Genomic DNA, 15,340 nt, shown 5'->3' with positions numbered 1-15,340 from the left:
CCAGCGCAGGCGCCGACCTATCAATTTCCGAGCGCTAGGCCGTGTTGCCACGAAATGACCACCCCAATTCGCCATAAGAGAAATGAATGACGAGCTGCACCGTAGTTGACTATTGAGAAAAGCTAAATACGTGACCGAACACCGCAATGAAATACTCTAAGCCACTAGGATGTAGAGAGATAATTTTGTTGTATATCGTCAGCAGCCGTGAAGTTAACATGCAGGAGACGCGAGACAAAAATGTCAAATCGCGATGAAACACACCGCACAAATGCATGGGGTACCAGTGTGGTTGGTTTCGGTCGCTGGTTCTTCCTGTCGGCTGCGTCTGCACAAAAACAGACAGTAAGTTTTGAAGAATATCTTGTTTAGACAAAGTAGCAAGTGGCATCTTTGACTGGCGGCTTAATAAATGACTGCTATATTTATACTGTGTGCCGATCAACGCAAGGTGGACGGACACAGCAACAATAAACAAAAATGAAGAGTGATGATGACATGGGATGCTTCCTCGCTGTGGACGCAGGGCCCTACACCACTTCAAAAAGCCACATTGCGATGTGATGCCGTTTGTTTTATTTTGTTTGCTTGTTTGTTTGTTTGTTGTTTTTGTTTATTTCTGGCACTCCAGGAATGCTGATTGAACGGCGCGGAGTGTGATCGGTATTGGTTGCGCCTCTAAATAAGCTTCGCTTGAGAGTAGTGAGTTGCAAGGGTGAGAAGGAGCGCCATATTGTTTCCGCACTTCACTAGCGTCATACCCGGTTGGCGATCAAAGACAGCTGACATAGAGCTCCCCGCGGAATAGGGAAGCGTATGTGACTGTTGTGCGAGAATCCATGTATTTTCCACGAGACCGTCCCGATGATGTCAAGTTGAGCTCAAAGCTATCCAGGTATGAGTTGCTTGCAACAGAAAGCAACATTTCGGAGCGCGCTCGGTAGATGGCATTGAGACGCCAGCGTGGCGCGGAAACAAGATGGCACTCCTGCTCGCCCCTGGAAGTGTCGCTACTCTGAAGCGAAGCTTATTTACTGACTCTTGGTATAGGCAGAAACTGAAGAAGTCATTAAAATGCGTATTTGTTATATGCTTCATATACTCTTGGAATCTTCTAAGTCGTATTTTGCTTTCTCACTAGAAAGGCGATTTTCATATCGCGTACGGACGTTTTCTCGTTATTTTGTGTACGTGTGTGTGGAGAGACCGCAACAAATTTGCACAAAAGCACTATTTCAAAGTGGTTTTATGAGTCGTTCATTGAAATGGAGGAAAAAGCGAAAAAATTTAGGTGTAGGCTACATCGACGTCGATGGCAGCTGCCCTATGACACTTGGGATGTGGTGTGTCCTGCCATCGGATCTGCTGTCAAAGGTTTTGTCTGAGTTTTCTGTGGTTTTCGAGAAAAATGTCAGCACGGTCCCCTGTGAAGTCGGCCCAGGACGCACTATCCCCCAGAGCAACATGCCGCCACACCGGCAGGCAAATGACTCGGAAATGGCACGCAGTCACCACCACCACCGTAACGCTTAAACATGCAGGGGACATCAAAGAAAAAATAAATATCTCGATTTCCTATGAGTTGGCTTGGATGAAATAATATGCTTTCATACAGGTGCTTAAGCATGTCGTTCGTTGCGGTTCAGTGTGGGTATAGTAATATTGGTTACTCGATCCTGCGTCGAACAGATGTGCGGATATGTCAGGTAAAACCTAAGCAAGTGGGGAAGGACACAAAAATCGTAACACTCTGTGAGAATTTAGACAAAAATGTCACGACTCCGAATGCAGGCAGAAAGAAATTACTTCGATAATGAAATCGATTGGCCCAGAGAGGAATTCCCTCAAGCCGGGCTCGTCACGCGTTTCCGGTGCACCTATTGTATGCTGGTTCATGTACATGTCGCTGTGGACAATAAACTGCACTCTCATTATTTCTGTATCTGACCAAATATTCTTATCCACACCAGACGCAGCGGAAACTCCCTCTATACAGGAAATGAGTGCTACACAAAGAAGGGTAGGGCGGCAGCAAAATTATAAGGAGCTGTCCGCGAAACGGGCAAAGAAACCGTTTAACGAGCCCCACCACCATCCTGGGAGGTTTGTAAATTTTAATTCTGCAGAGGAACTACAGCTCTGTGGACGTGGACCGCGTATGTCACGAACAGTGTTGCCTGTTCAGCACAATGTTGTTTCCTTTATTTGTCCCCGTCCGTTTCCCCTGAAGCTAAAAAATATAGAATCCGTTCTTTCGAGTTCCGTTCAGAAGAAAGCGGAAAGAACAAAAATACAGAAAAACAAACAAACGAAACAAAATCTCCGTTCCGTGCTCCTATTTTGTCCTCGTTTCTTTTAGTCCCCAGGCAGTTTCAAGAAATGTGTAGAAAAGTAGGTGAACTTCGAGAAAGTGGTAAAGAAACATAAGTAAATATTATCCTGATTGCATCGCTAAGACATACCTAGGGAGGCACGAAGTTAGTGCTGATAAAATGGATTATACGGTGTGTTACTTCGTACGAGCAATACACAGAAAATGTGAAAATCACTGGGCCATCATCCCACCCTTCGGCTCATGCCATTCTTATACCCAAAGTACGACTGACAAATTATCCCGTTCTTTTCGTGAGTAAATATCGCAAACGCACTTCATGTAAATTATGTCCAGTTATGCAACCGGAATAATAGAACAGTGGCGTACCAAGGTGACATTCATTAGGTCCGTTTTCTTTTCTTTTTTTTTTTTGGGGGGGGGGGGGGTGTTGTTGTTGCCATTCCGTGGGATATTGTGTGTGCATTGTAAAGCATCATTGCACTATTAACCTCCTCGTAGCTGATGCAAGAAAGGAAAGTGGTAGCAAGGTAGCGAGGAAAGTTGTGTTCTTCCATCATAAGCATGCATGACGTCTATGAAGAGCAGGCTTGTGGGTGACCTCAGTAGAGTAGAGTAATTTAGTAGAGTACATAAATACTCTACTCAAGTTACTTTATGTTTAATACTTTCGGGAGTAGCTTGGTATCTTGGTATCACTCCTGATTTGTGGAAAGCGCGTAGTGTACGACTTTTTGTGACAATTAACATAACTCCATAAGTGTCACAAACGAGCGTATCCCCCCCCCCCCCGCGTCCAAACACATATTTCTTAGCGATTTTCTCACATAATTAATTGGTTTGGGTTTACATATTTCTCGCGCGGATCAGCGTAACAGATTTCCGGCTGCCAGTGTCGTGTTCGTCCACCCGGTACACGATGACAGCCGATACCATATCCAAGTAGCAAGTACACTTAGCGACGAATCACTCTTCAGTTGTACCCATCGCTGCCTGCACATTTCCTGCGACAATTACCTTAATAAAGATGTAACATCTGTCTTTGAGTATATCAGCGGATGTATCGTCGAAGATAAGTGTGCAGTCCGCTGGTTCGCCTGCAGTTTGATTCTCTCTGTTCTGCGGAATTCTGCTGCTGTTGAAGATGTTTTGTGCGACAGTCGTGCCGCTACCTCTTTCCTGTGCAGTGGAACCACAAACGCAGATGCTGAGCCTGATGCCGTCGGCGATCCGTCAGTGAAAATTGCAGTGCTGCTACAGTGACGCTCCATCATAGATAGACAATGCTGTCCCAGCACTGCAGTGGGCAAAGGTGACTTGGGTTGGAGTACTTCAGGCAGAGGAGGCACAGTAAGGGGGTTTCGCCGCCGCGAAAATAGTGTCGCCGCTGGCATATCCAGCCAAATTCCGGCTATCATTGACTCCGGTCCCCCACGTGACCTTTCTCGATCATGATTGGTTGAGGCTCATTTAACCAGTGGATTCGGTCGCGTTCGTTTCCTCCGAGGCGCCGACGGCGCCGACCCGTCTGACCGTTGTGCGGCTAGCGTCCATGTGGGCAGACGGTGATTTTGTTTCGTGGATTTCGAAGCTGTTCGAGCCATAGACGAACGCCGGAATGAAAGGTAACAACAACAACAACATAGATGAATGGATGATGATGATGATGTGGAATGTTTCCCTGCGTTGAGCGCAGGACCCTACCCCATTCCAAAAAGGTTCACATGAAACGATGACGAGGGAAGGAAGTCCCTACAGGTCGTGAAGGAGGCCGGTGGCCCTCAGAAAGGAAAGAAAAGCGAAGTACACGGCACTGATGTCCAGGGTTACTCCATGGACCGAGAACTGTGCAGATGTTGAATGGCCTCTGATTCACCATTTCAAGTTGACATTTAAAGGCCCGTCGGTCGCGTACGTACTGGCTGCCGTCTTCTAGAATGTGTCGGAATGAAAGCTAAGCAGACAAACGTATGATGCATATCAGTGATCAGACACTTAACAGGCACTGTTGTTTGCCCTCCTTTAGGCGAGCTCAGGGGACAGTTGTCCCCCCCCCCCCACCTGCCCCCTGGAGACGCCGGCTCTGAACAAGCTCAAAGAAACTTCTTAGTGACCCACACAATGGTTGGGTGGTTCGTGCGCGCTCTAGTCTTTGTTGCTTGAGTGCCAGAAACAGGCATCATCATGATTGACATCATTATGTTTTATGTGTAGTCATTGCATCGTCATCATTCGAGAACTTTCGGCAAATTTCCACTTCCAATATTTTAAGACACAATGCGTGCATATACACATTTCAGCACTCGTGATTGATAAATTCCCGCGACTCAGAATATCCAATCCTATGCCCGTATTCGCAAACAATCCCATTTGACGCACCCGCCGTGACTTGCGTGAAGTCCTGGCCCAAGGGCAAAGCTGAATGGGGGCGACAGTTCTTCTCACTCAACATAAGGCACCGTCGTTGGCCTATGTACGATAATATAATCTTCACGCAGGGCGCATTTGCAGCAACGGCGTTTTTGAGTCGCGATCCTTATCCCTGATACTTGGAAACAGATTCTCCGTCCAGTTCGTCGAGTTCCTATTGGTTGATATCGTTTTCTTTCCTCGATTGTGCTTTATGCAGGCAGCACGGAAGCTCTTTAAAGTAACATCTTTGCACGTTCGGAAACGACAGCTGGAATGAAACGGAAACATTTGCGTTGGATTTTGAAGATGTTTTTCTGGGTCTGATTCTTCTTCTGTTCATGGTGTTTTGAATTTGCATGTCCCTGAAAAAATAACAATGATTTGTGCACCATTTGTGCTTCCTTTCTGTTTTTTTTTTTTTTTTGTCGTTTTCAAAATAATAGGCGTTACATAATATAACTGGCAGCGTGAACTGTCCTCGGTAGACATCCACATAATGAGGAGAGTGAGGCAGTGTGTCCATCCATCATTTACGTGTTCATCGACCTGGTTCACACACGAGAGTGACGGAAGATGAGGAACAGCGGCAAGGGACGCACAGGTATTCTCTCTCCTTGTTAGTGAATTTTAGTGCATCGCACGCTATCGCCTTCACGTACGTAAATGATATCGGTGTACTATATGGGTAAGCAACACAGCAGAGAGGACACTGCAGGAAGCTTTAAGAAGAGGCCTGAAAATCTGCCTCGGGGTACCCCGAGCCAGCTCCAATGTTTTGGCAACAGCAGAAGCTAGAGAGTTGCCTTTAGAGGTGCTGAAAACGCTAGAAATAGTGCGCCACTATCTGCGCCTGAATATGCGTTATGACAAGCACTCCCTGACACGGAAGTTGTGATGCCGAAATTCTGACTTGTACCCTGGATTTGCGTCTCCATGCCTGGAGCAGTAGAGTGCAGCTGTAGCTTCCACAGTTTCGCCACGAACCCCCCCCCCCCCCTGGCCACGTGATCATCCTAGCGAATCGCGAAGGTTGAGCCGGAAAACGGCGCCAAAAGGCGCGCGTTGACTTGATCGAACTGCGCATGTGCGCTGCGTGCCCTCTCCTATACCCTCTCACTCAGATTCTCCCCCCCCCCCTGTTCCGGACGCTCCGCCAGGCCATCTGTTAATATTATCGGGATGTAGAATGAAAATCCAAAAGACGAAGGAATGCACATGTACAAATTTATTGACGCGGGAAACATATAAACAAGAAGCAACATTTGAATGGAAGTAAATCTACAGGATTATCACAGAATACTGCAGAATAAATAAATAAAGAATAACTGCTGCAGAACAACAGACAGTGTGACTATCATATTATACAATCTTTAAGGGAACCTGTTCGGTTTGGAGAAAGTAGATATTATTCTGCACATACATAGCACGTAATGATGCGCAGGAGCCATTCTCTTCATCCTAGCACAACTGTAGAATTTTCGGATGACAGAGGATACACATGCTTGGGGATCGCAGGGCCACGAAAAGCTGTCGTTGTCCGAATGAAAAAAGAAAAAGGAACCTGTTAACGATATGGTAAACCAGAACACGAGCAACATTAATTGGTTGGATACGCTCTGTAAGACATGCTATCGTTACGCACCGACGTGTCGACTAATGACAAAATTCGGGGAGCCAGGCGTACGCGATACACGCTGTTTTCCTTTTCATGCACACCAGTGTATAACACATCAGAAACATTCAAGTAGCAAAATAAAACGCAACTAGAAACGCGATACAGAATAGCACATCAACCAGGTCATGACTGATGACCGGCAGAAAGCGACAGGACAAGGAAAGATGACAGGCCGGATTATTATTCCGGGATGTGATGTTGAATGATGGGCAATGATGTGATGTGATGTTGAGTAATGAAGAATGATGCGATGTGATGTTGAGTTTAATGATGGGTAATGATATGATGTGATGTTGAGTTTGATGTTGAATGATGGGCAATGATGTTATGTGACTTTGAATTTCCCAAGCAGCACACAATATTGGACCCATATTGGCTGGGCATTGGCGATACTAGTCCAATATGGACCCCTTTTGCCAAGATTTCCCCAATTTGGCTCATACTTGGCAATATGCGCCCTATTATGCCAAGTTGGAACCAATATGGGGAAAATCCTGGCAATATGGGCCTCATATTGCCCGTGTACACCCCATATTGACGGAAAATGCAGAAAATGGCACGTACCTGTGTCGTACCAAATGCCCAAGCAGCACGGCACGATTGGATGTTGAAGCGTGTGCAATGCCCAATTCAATACGTCGTTACATCCAATAACTACCCGCAGATGATACACATTGTGAGAAACAGTCAACCTGCATGGCAATCCCACTGTAACATGCACTGCAACTCAACAACTCGACCTTCCGCTTGCTGCAGACAGCCGCCATCTTGCTTCGCGATGCCAATGCCAATCGGTCGAACCGACTGAGAGCGTCGTCGTTTCAGCTAAATCACGCGTTCTGCAACTAATGCGCATGCGCGACACTCAGATCGGACGTTTCATTCGGGCTGAAATGTCGCTGGTTCCTCATGACAACGTAATTGCGGCAGGTCAAGCAAAAAACACAATGTTTGATAGGAAGGGATGTCTCTTCTGTAACGCTAGGCGCTTTCAAGTTACTGCAGGCAGTGTGAGTTGCTGAGGCATATGTCCGTCACCGTCACGAAAGTGGTTCGCTCCTATGCGCTCTAGGAGCGGGTTGGAAATTTTCGGTTCGTACACTATTACGATCTCAATGAAGGCTTCTGAGGGATGTTTAGCATTGGCAGTTCCGTGGGACTGCTTGAGTCCTTCAGCAAGATGGGCGTAGCAGCTGTTCTTCGTTTTTAGGGCGATACAGTATTGTTTTTGTAACGCTATGCAACGTGGATCAATAACATCTGCAGAAATGAAAAAGCAGAAAGAAGACAGAAGTAATATCAGTTGTGGATGTATCAGGGGAGGTACAGTGAGCGGGTTTCGCCGCTGGGAAAATAGTGTCGCCGCTGGCATATCCCGCCAAATTCTGGTTTTGTGCTTTTCATTGGCTCCGGTCCCCCACGTGATCTTTCTCGATCATGATTGGCTGAGGCTCATTTAACCGGTGGATTCGTTCGCGTTCGTTTCCTCCGCGGCGCCGACCTGTCTGACCGTTGTGCAGCTTGCGCCCATGTGGGCAGACGATGACTTCGTCTGTGGACTTCGAAGATGTTCGAGCCATAGACGAACACCGGAATGAAAGGTAAGCAGTCGAACGTATGATGCACATCAGTGATCAGACGTTTAATACTACCGTCTAACAGTGTGCATAAATGAAGTACGCCTTGTCCCGTATTCCATCACTTTCTGACGATCATCAGTCATGACCTGGTTGATGTGCTATTCTGTGTCGTGTTACTATAGTAGCGTTTTGTTTTGCAATTTGAATGTGTCTGATGCGTAATACACTGGTGTATGTTAAAAGGAAAACAGCATGTGTCGCGTACGCCTGGCTCCCTGAATTTTGTCATTATTCGACATGTCGGTGCGTAACGGGCCTAAGGCTGATGGCATGTATTGCATAGCGTATTCAGCCAATTAACGTTGCTTATGCTCTGCTTTACCACATCGCTAACAGGTTATTTTTTCTTCTGATTCAGGCACCGACAGCCGTTCGTGGCCCTGCGATCCCCAACAATGTAGCCGCTGCCACCTGGAAATTCTACAGTTGTGCTAGGATGAAACGAATGGCACCTGCGCCTCATTACGTGCTATGTGTTTATTATACCTACTTTCTCCAAACCGAATAGGTTCGTTTAAAGATTGTATAATATGATAGTCACGCTTTCTGTTCTTCTCAAGTATTTATTATTTATTTGATTTATTCTGCAGTATTCTTTAATCATCGTGTAGATTTACTTTCATTAAAATGTTACTTCTTGTTTATATGTTCACCGTGTCAATAAATTTGTACATGCACATTCCTTAGTCTTCTGGATTTTCATTTTCTGCTTCCCGAATATATTAGCGGATGCTCCGGCGGGGCGAATCCGAGGGACAGGATGTAGGAGAGAGCACGCACCGCACACGCGCAGTTCGATCAAGTCAGCGCGCACTTTTTGGCGTCAGATTCCGGCTCTGCCTTCGCGATCCGCTACGGATGATCACGTGGCCGAGGGGGGCGGTGATTTTCGTGGCGAAACTGTGGGAGCTACAGCTGCAATCCACTGGATATATGATTTATTATCACACGGACTCCCCGTTGGCATTATCACGAAAATATTGGCGCAATATGGGCAAAATGGGCTTGCCAATATGGGCAGCTCATATTGCTCCAATATGGAGGCTGGTTGCACTCCCCATATTGGTCTCATATTGGCAGCCTATATGCGTCAAATATTGGACCCATATTGGCGTGCTGCATGGGTTGATGTTGTATGATGGAAAATGATGTGATGTGATGTTGAGTTTGGTGTTGAATGATGGGAAATGATGTGATGTGATGTTGAGCTTGATGGTGAATGATGGTAATGATGTGACGTTATGTTGGGTTTGATGTTGAATTATGAGCAATGATGTGACGTTGGGTTTGAAGTCCCTGTGATGAGTTTCTCAATGTGATATCGTCATTCTGCAGGTTCTGATGTTGGCAATTCCGGGGGGGAGGGGCAGGTTGCATAGAAGTATGCTTTGATTAAACGTGACTATGGTGCCTCTGTTTCAGTGTTTCAGTGAACCTGTCCTCCTGTCTTGTGATAATCTGAGTTTACTAGAAGCGGGAAACTAGGTTCCAGTCTTATGCGTAACCTTGCTTCCGGTATGTGGCAGTTGAGGGCTGTTCACTGTTCAGCGTTCTATTCAGATTTCGGTGTCTGGGTCTCGGTCGGTGAGGCGGTGCTCACTCCCCCATGCTGCGATCAATAACAATACTTATTTATTTAATACCCTCATAGCCATACCCTTTTTAACAATATTTGTAAACGACTAATGACGAATCGGACGTATGCAGTAAACAAAGAGAAAAAAAAACAAATTTTACCTTTTCCACGCCAGTTATAATGATCGGTCACGCAGGTAGCAAGAAATCAATTTTACAACAAGCGCGAGCCGAGCGCAACCACGTCTGCCTCATCGACATCGACACTCTCCAACCGCCGTTTCAAATAGGCGAGGCTGGTGAGTGGCGAGGCGCGTCGTCGTGGCGTTTCGGTAGGATGGATATTGCAGTTTATCACACGGAAAGGTCTTTGGAATTTCTGCGTCGTGCGTATTTTGTACTGCAATCTGTGGAGCATCGAGGCAGTACTGGCCAATGCGGTGAACAACTAGGTTCAGCGTAAGAGGAAATGCCGTAGTGTGCGAGAGGAAGCGTCGCTTTGTTCTCCGGCTGTCAAGTTTCGCGGGTGAGTTTTCTTTCTTCCTTTTGCCCCATTTAAGATGTGTGCAATCTTGTGTTTTCAAAGATCGCATGTGGTAGAGGTGTGAAGCATGACAGCTTAGTATCCGAAGTAAACAGCTTTGTGTCGTTTTCTGTACCTGCAGAATCTGCTCGCGTATCACTGACGAATATATGCGAACTGTAGGACTGTGCCAGGCAAAAATCTGGAGTGGGACCACTTCAAAGTGGTTTATTGGACAGGTCCCACTTTGAATGTGGGATCACTTAGTGACTGGGACCAGTTGAAAGTGGAACCAGTTTCACGATGGTCTCGCTTGAAGTGGAACCTTAGGAATTCATCCAGTGGTCCCCTCTGCTAAGTGGTCCGGGATCCGGCCACTTAGCAGCAGGGACCACTGAATTTATGACCGAAAATAATAATGTGTAAAATGCACATGTTGCTCAAGTAAATACTGTTAATTCTGCTACAAGCATAGGCTGAGCAGGAACAAATAATCAATACATCTACATGTACGTACTACGTAGTACAAGTCTGATCACTCACTGTGTCTAGACAAGGCATATGCCTGACTGTGCGATGAACTCGCGGACCACAGGGAGCTTTACGTTTTGTTGCCCACCTCACATCTTGTATTTTTTCAGAGAAGATTACACATGACAACCTTGTTTTATATGCAAGTCGCGACATATCCTCCCTTCCTCTTCACCATACGTTCGGAATCTTCTCCTGTTTCTCTTCAATTTCCTCCTAAGTTTCTAAAATTAAACATCTAATTAATGCTAATCAAAACATCACAGTCATCATTCATACCTGCAAACATCATGACAAGCACTACGTGCAGTCGGGTTGGCGTTTCACCGTCCGTTTCTTCCCTTCTTCTTACCGTCAAAACTCTTCCGGGAAATTGACAATGTGTTGCACAGGAACCATTGTCATCGCATTGTCTTAGAAAGCGCATTAAAACACACGCAAATACTGCACAGGAGATACACGATCCCTGTCACAGCAATCGAAGACAAGACCATCCGCCGGAAGCTCCCGTTTACGTAATGGTCCAGGGAAAATGGAGGGCGCCCAAACCACGTGATCTCCAGGAGCCACTCACAGCGGCCCCGAGCTGCAGCGCGGGAAAAAAGCTGGGGCCCAGTGCGCATGCGCAGACCGACCTCCTTTCTCGACCTCCTTCCCCTTCTCTCCTTGGGTTTTCGTCTCTCCTCTCGTCTCCCCTACCTCCCCCCCCCCCCTGCCTCGTCCGTTTGTCTTCGGCGCTTGCTGTCTTGCTGTAGAGCAACGATCATGCTGTCCCAAAGCAGACAATCAAAAAGCGATGGTGTATGACAAATCAAGTTTATTTGTCCCCGGGAACTGCCTCCAAAAAGCTACAGTACATATATTTTTACGTCTTGTAACAGGCTTCACTGGAGCTTTAGGTGCTTCGACATCGAAGGGCAGTTCAGAAGCCAATGCTGAGCTATGTGCGTCGTTGTTGCCGATGGCTGCGGGAGAACTAAAACAAAACAAAACAAATCTATTGATGATCCGTAACTCTGCACGAAAATAGCTGCTATGATAGGCAGTCGATCTTGATTTCGTATTTGAACACCAAAGTGCACTTGTCACAAATGTTCATAGATCACGGTGAATGAACGGCTGCGACGTGCATGAGGGGCAACTAGCATAACCACACATAATTTGATTAGCGGCATATCAGAAACGTACAAGTTACGGCAATGCACTGCACAATGAAACGCCGCTAACGTACCGAGTGACTCGTAAATGTTGTACGTAATACACTTCAAGTGATAAACCTGCACCTGCATTACTTCCTTCGGTCACAAAAAAGTAATCAAACCTGTCTTACCGTTCACCTGCAGTACGTCGGAAAGAGTGCAGACTTCCTCTCTGACGATTTCTGCGTTCTTTGGAGGTGCAGGGATTCCATGTCATATTCGTCTTCCCGCTGTTGTGATGATCAGGGGGATGTGCCATTCCGTTCTCACATTAGCAGTTCGCCACAATCTAAACCTAAAGCATTCAAAACCCTCAAACTACCCCTAGCGTCCGCGTGCACAACGGTTGCAGTCCGAAGGACTGCACCACGTTGGTGGCCACGGAGCCGAAAGGACCAGCTGGGGATAATGGAGTACATGCAGTGTCCCTGTCCTAAGGTACGTCAACTACGGTACCTGCAGTGCCGCAGTCGGACTCCGCTATGACGCAGAGCTCCTGAGTCCGAGAGAACACGCGTGGCCGGACAGACGCGATGTCTCCTCTGTCGTTTTTTTTTCTCCTCCGTTCGACCGACCGTTTAGATACGCGCGCCTCAATCAAATGATTCTCGCCTAATCGCGCGCGAAGGAAATTGACGCCAGTGTTTGGAGACCAATGAGCATCCAAATATTTATACATATATTGCGCAGCCAATCAGAGATATTCCGAGTACGCGCGCCGGTGGCGACAATATTTTGGAGGCGGTGCGTTTCGCTTTAGAGCCGGCGGCTGACAAGACCAACTTGCAGCGACGCGTCCAAGTTCTAACTGCCACTCTCCCTTCTCACCCTCTCGCTCTCTCGGCTCTCGCGTCTCGCGGCTGTGCTGTGGCTACCTGTGATTTTCCCACGGTTTTCCGGCAGACTTTCCAGACGAATGTCGGCACAGTTCTGAAGTCGGCTGAGGACGCATACTAACCCCCTGTCCCCCACTACTACCTCCCGTTCTCTCTTGATCTGTCCACGTATGTACGCCGCTCATAGCACAGTTGCTTCGCGGCGCTAACACGGAATTGAAAAAAAGCGTGTATTTGTCCTTTGTCATCCAATGTCCATCATCGAGTCTCACTTTCTACAAGCCGGACATCCTGCTGCTCTGCACGCAAAAGAAAAGAAAGAAGGAAAGCATTTTAGACATTGTATGTTCGCAATTAGTACAGCTTCGGATAAACGTTTACGGAACAGAGCGCTGGCGTATTTCTTCATCAGAGCAGCCCTCTGCTAACTATCAGGAAGATATCGAATAAGAAACGGGTGACCGGCTATTCTATCCATCTCAGTGTGTGTGTCCGCTTCTGTTTGCTGCTGAGCTGTCGCTCCAATGGAGAAATGCGACACCGTGGTGTTCCGTACAGTTTTGTCCCAAGCTGTAAAAATTGCTGTATCAAGCGGAAGACCAACTATCCAGCAGCGGAGCAGAATTCGTAAATGTCAAGCACAACTGCCTTTGTTGGGTATACTGTCATCGTAGTGCTGCGCACAGTTACTGCTATTTTCGTTTAAATATCTTCATATATGAAGGTGACATCGAGACACTTTTAGAGCACCCCGCTGTATGTGATCAAGAAGCTCCAAGGGCGTATACAACGTTTGTGATAGAACCGCGTCATCTTTACTTCACTAGCAAAATATCAATGATAAAACATACAACGCCCTGGCACGGTTATCGCTTATCGGTACTTCAGAGGGGAGACTGAAGCACCGCTGCCTCTGACGCCCAAAAGTCCCACAATATTTTTTATATTCAGGTTAATGGAGCCACATACCCGTGGACCCCATGACGCACGCTGAACTGCGCTCGGAGCTCGAGGTAAACATCATAGTGACCAGATCAAAGACCATGGTGCATTTTGCCTCACGATCACAATCATCTGATAAGGCGTATCGGCCTCACATTCACTTTGAGCTCACGTGAAGGTCGATATCGCGCCCTGTATCTCGCATCTGCGATCTTAATATTTTGAGCAGCTTTATATTAATATTGCCGGACGAATACAGACGATAAAAGCAGGTGATCATCGACAACAACGCCGTCATGCGGGTCACACACGGGTTACTATGACTAATCGCACTTTCATGGTCACGCAATCAAGAACCAACCACGCAATATCGGTTACGCCATATATTAGTGCACTCACTAGATAATGTGAAGTATCACACACAGACATGTACAGCCGAGTTACTTGATAACAAAACTTGTTCGTAGCGAACTTGGTCGAGACTGAATGTCATGCAGGGGTGGCGTTTGACTGAACGAATCTCTTCATAATGTGTATGATTCATGGAGGATGAGTCATTTACTGTTACGGTTTTGAATTTTGATCAACGGATTGGGGACACAATAAATATTCCCCATTGTTTTGATTGTTTTTTTAAGTCTTAATACGTGATACCAATTATAGGTGCCCTGGTACGCAGTGTGAGAGCGACGAGCAAATTAAAATTTTGCGCATAATGCAAAACTCTCACGCGTGTACCCGAAGGGAGAAAAGTACTGTTGAGCAATTGAGCCTCTGTATGCAATAAGGGGATAAGTCGAAAAATCCCAAACCGAGAAAGCTGCAAGTGAATATTTGGTAAAGCAATTGCAGATCAGTTTCCACGAATAACGTAAATGCAAAATGTGTAACATGTATATACATATGTCTACTCTACATCCATGTCCCGTTAGCATCGTTTCTGGGTGCGTGACGTAGCAGAAATCGAACAAAACACAGCAGCATGAGCTTCTTCTATATAACACCGCACGCACAGGGTTTTCGTGCAGGAAAAAAAAAAAACTGTTTTCACGAGTCGGACTTTCATGGTGACGACAGGACGGGCGAAGTTACTTTTGTGCAGTGGAGCAGCCTAGATCGCGATTTTCGTGCTGCTAAACGAGCACAATATTGAAAATAATGGTCTGTAATGGCAAGCAAAATATGACTTATTAGCATAGTGCACACGTTTTCCGATTATAACGCTCAGTAGCAGTGCTGACACGGTCACGTGAGGTAGGAAGAAAATGTTTCTCGAGTGGAAGTTCATTTCCGCACCGTAGCAAAATTTAAGCTACACCATTTGCATGCGTGTGTAGAAAAGGGACCTGATCAGGCTGTCCACCCCATTGACACACACGCATTTCCCGTTTCTTACCCTCCTATAGCGAGTCAATAAATTGCAATACGGTCCTAAATTTTCTTTGACAGGTATGTACTGGTACGTAGGTGTCATCGCAACAAAAATACTGAAAAGGGGATATTTCGACTTATCCCCTTATTGCATACAGAGGTTCAATTAAAGATCCCCTTGTCGCCTAGTTAGCTTCAGTGGCTTCTGGTTCTCGGTAATCAGTGAAAAGCACCAATAAACGTAGATCGCGGTCGATGGAAATGATTTATACACCATTGATCTCCGAAATGAGCCGATCAAATC

The sequence above is a fragment of the Ornithodoros turicata genome, chromosome 2 (genome assembly GCF_037126465.1).
Source record: "Ornithodoros turicata isolate Travis chromosome 2, ASM3712646v1, whole genome shotgun sequence".
Classification (NCBI taxonomy): domain Eukaryota; kingdom Metazoa; phylum Arthropoda; class Arachnida; order Ixodida; family Argasidae; genus Ornithodoros; species Ornithodoros turicata.
Note: the sequence above shows the minus strand (reverse complement) of the source record.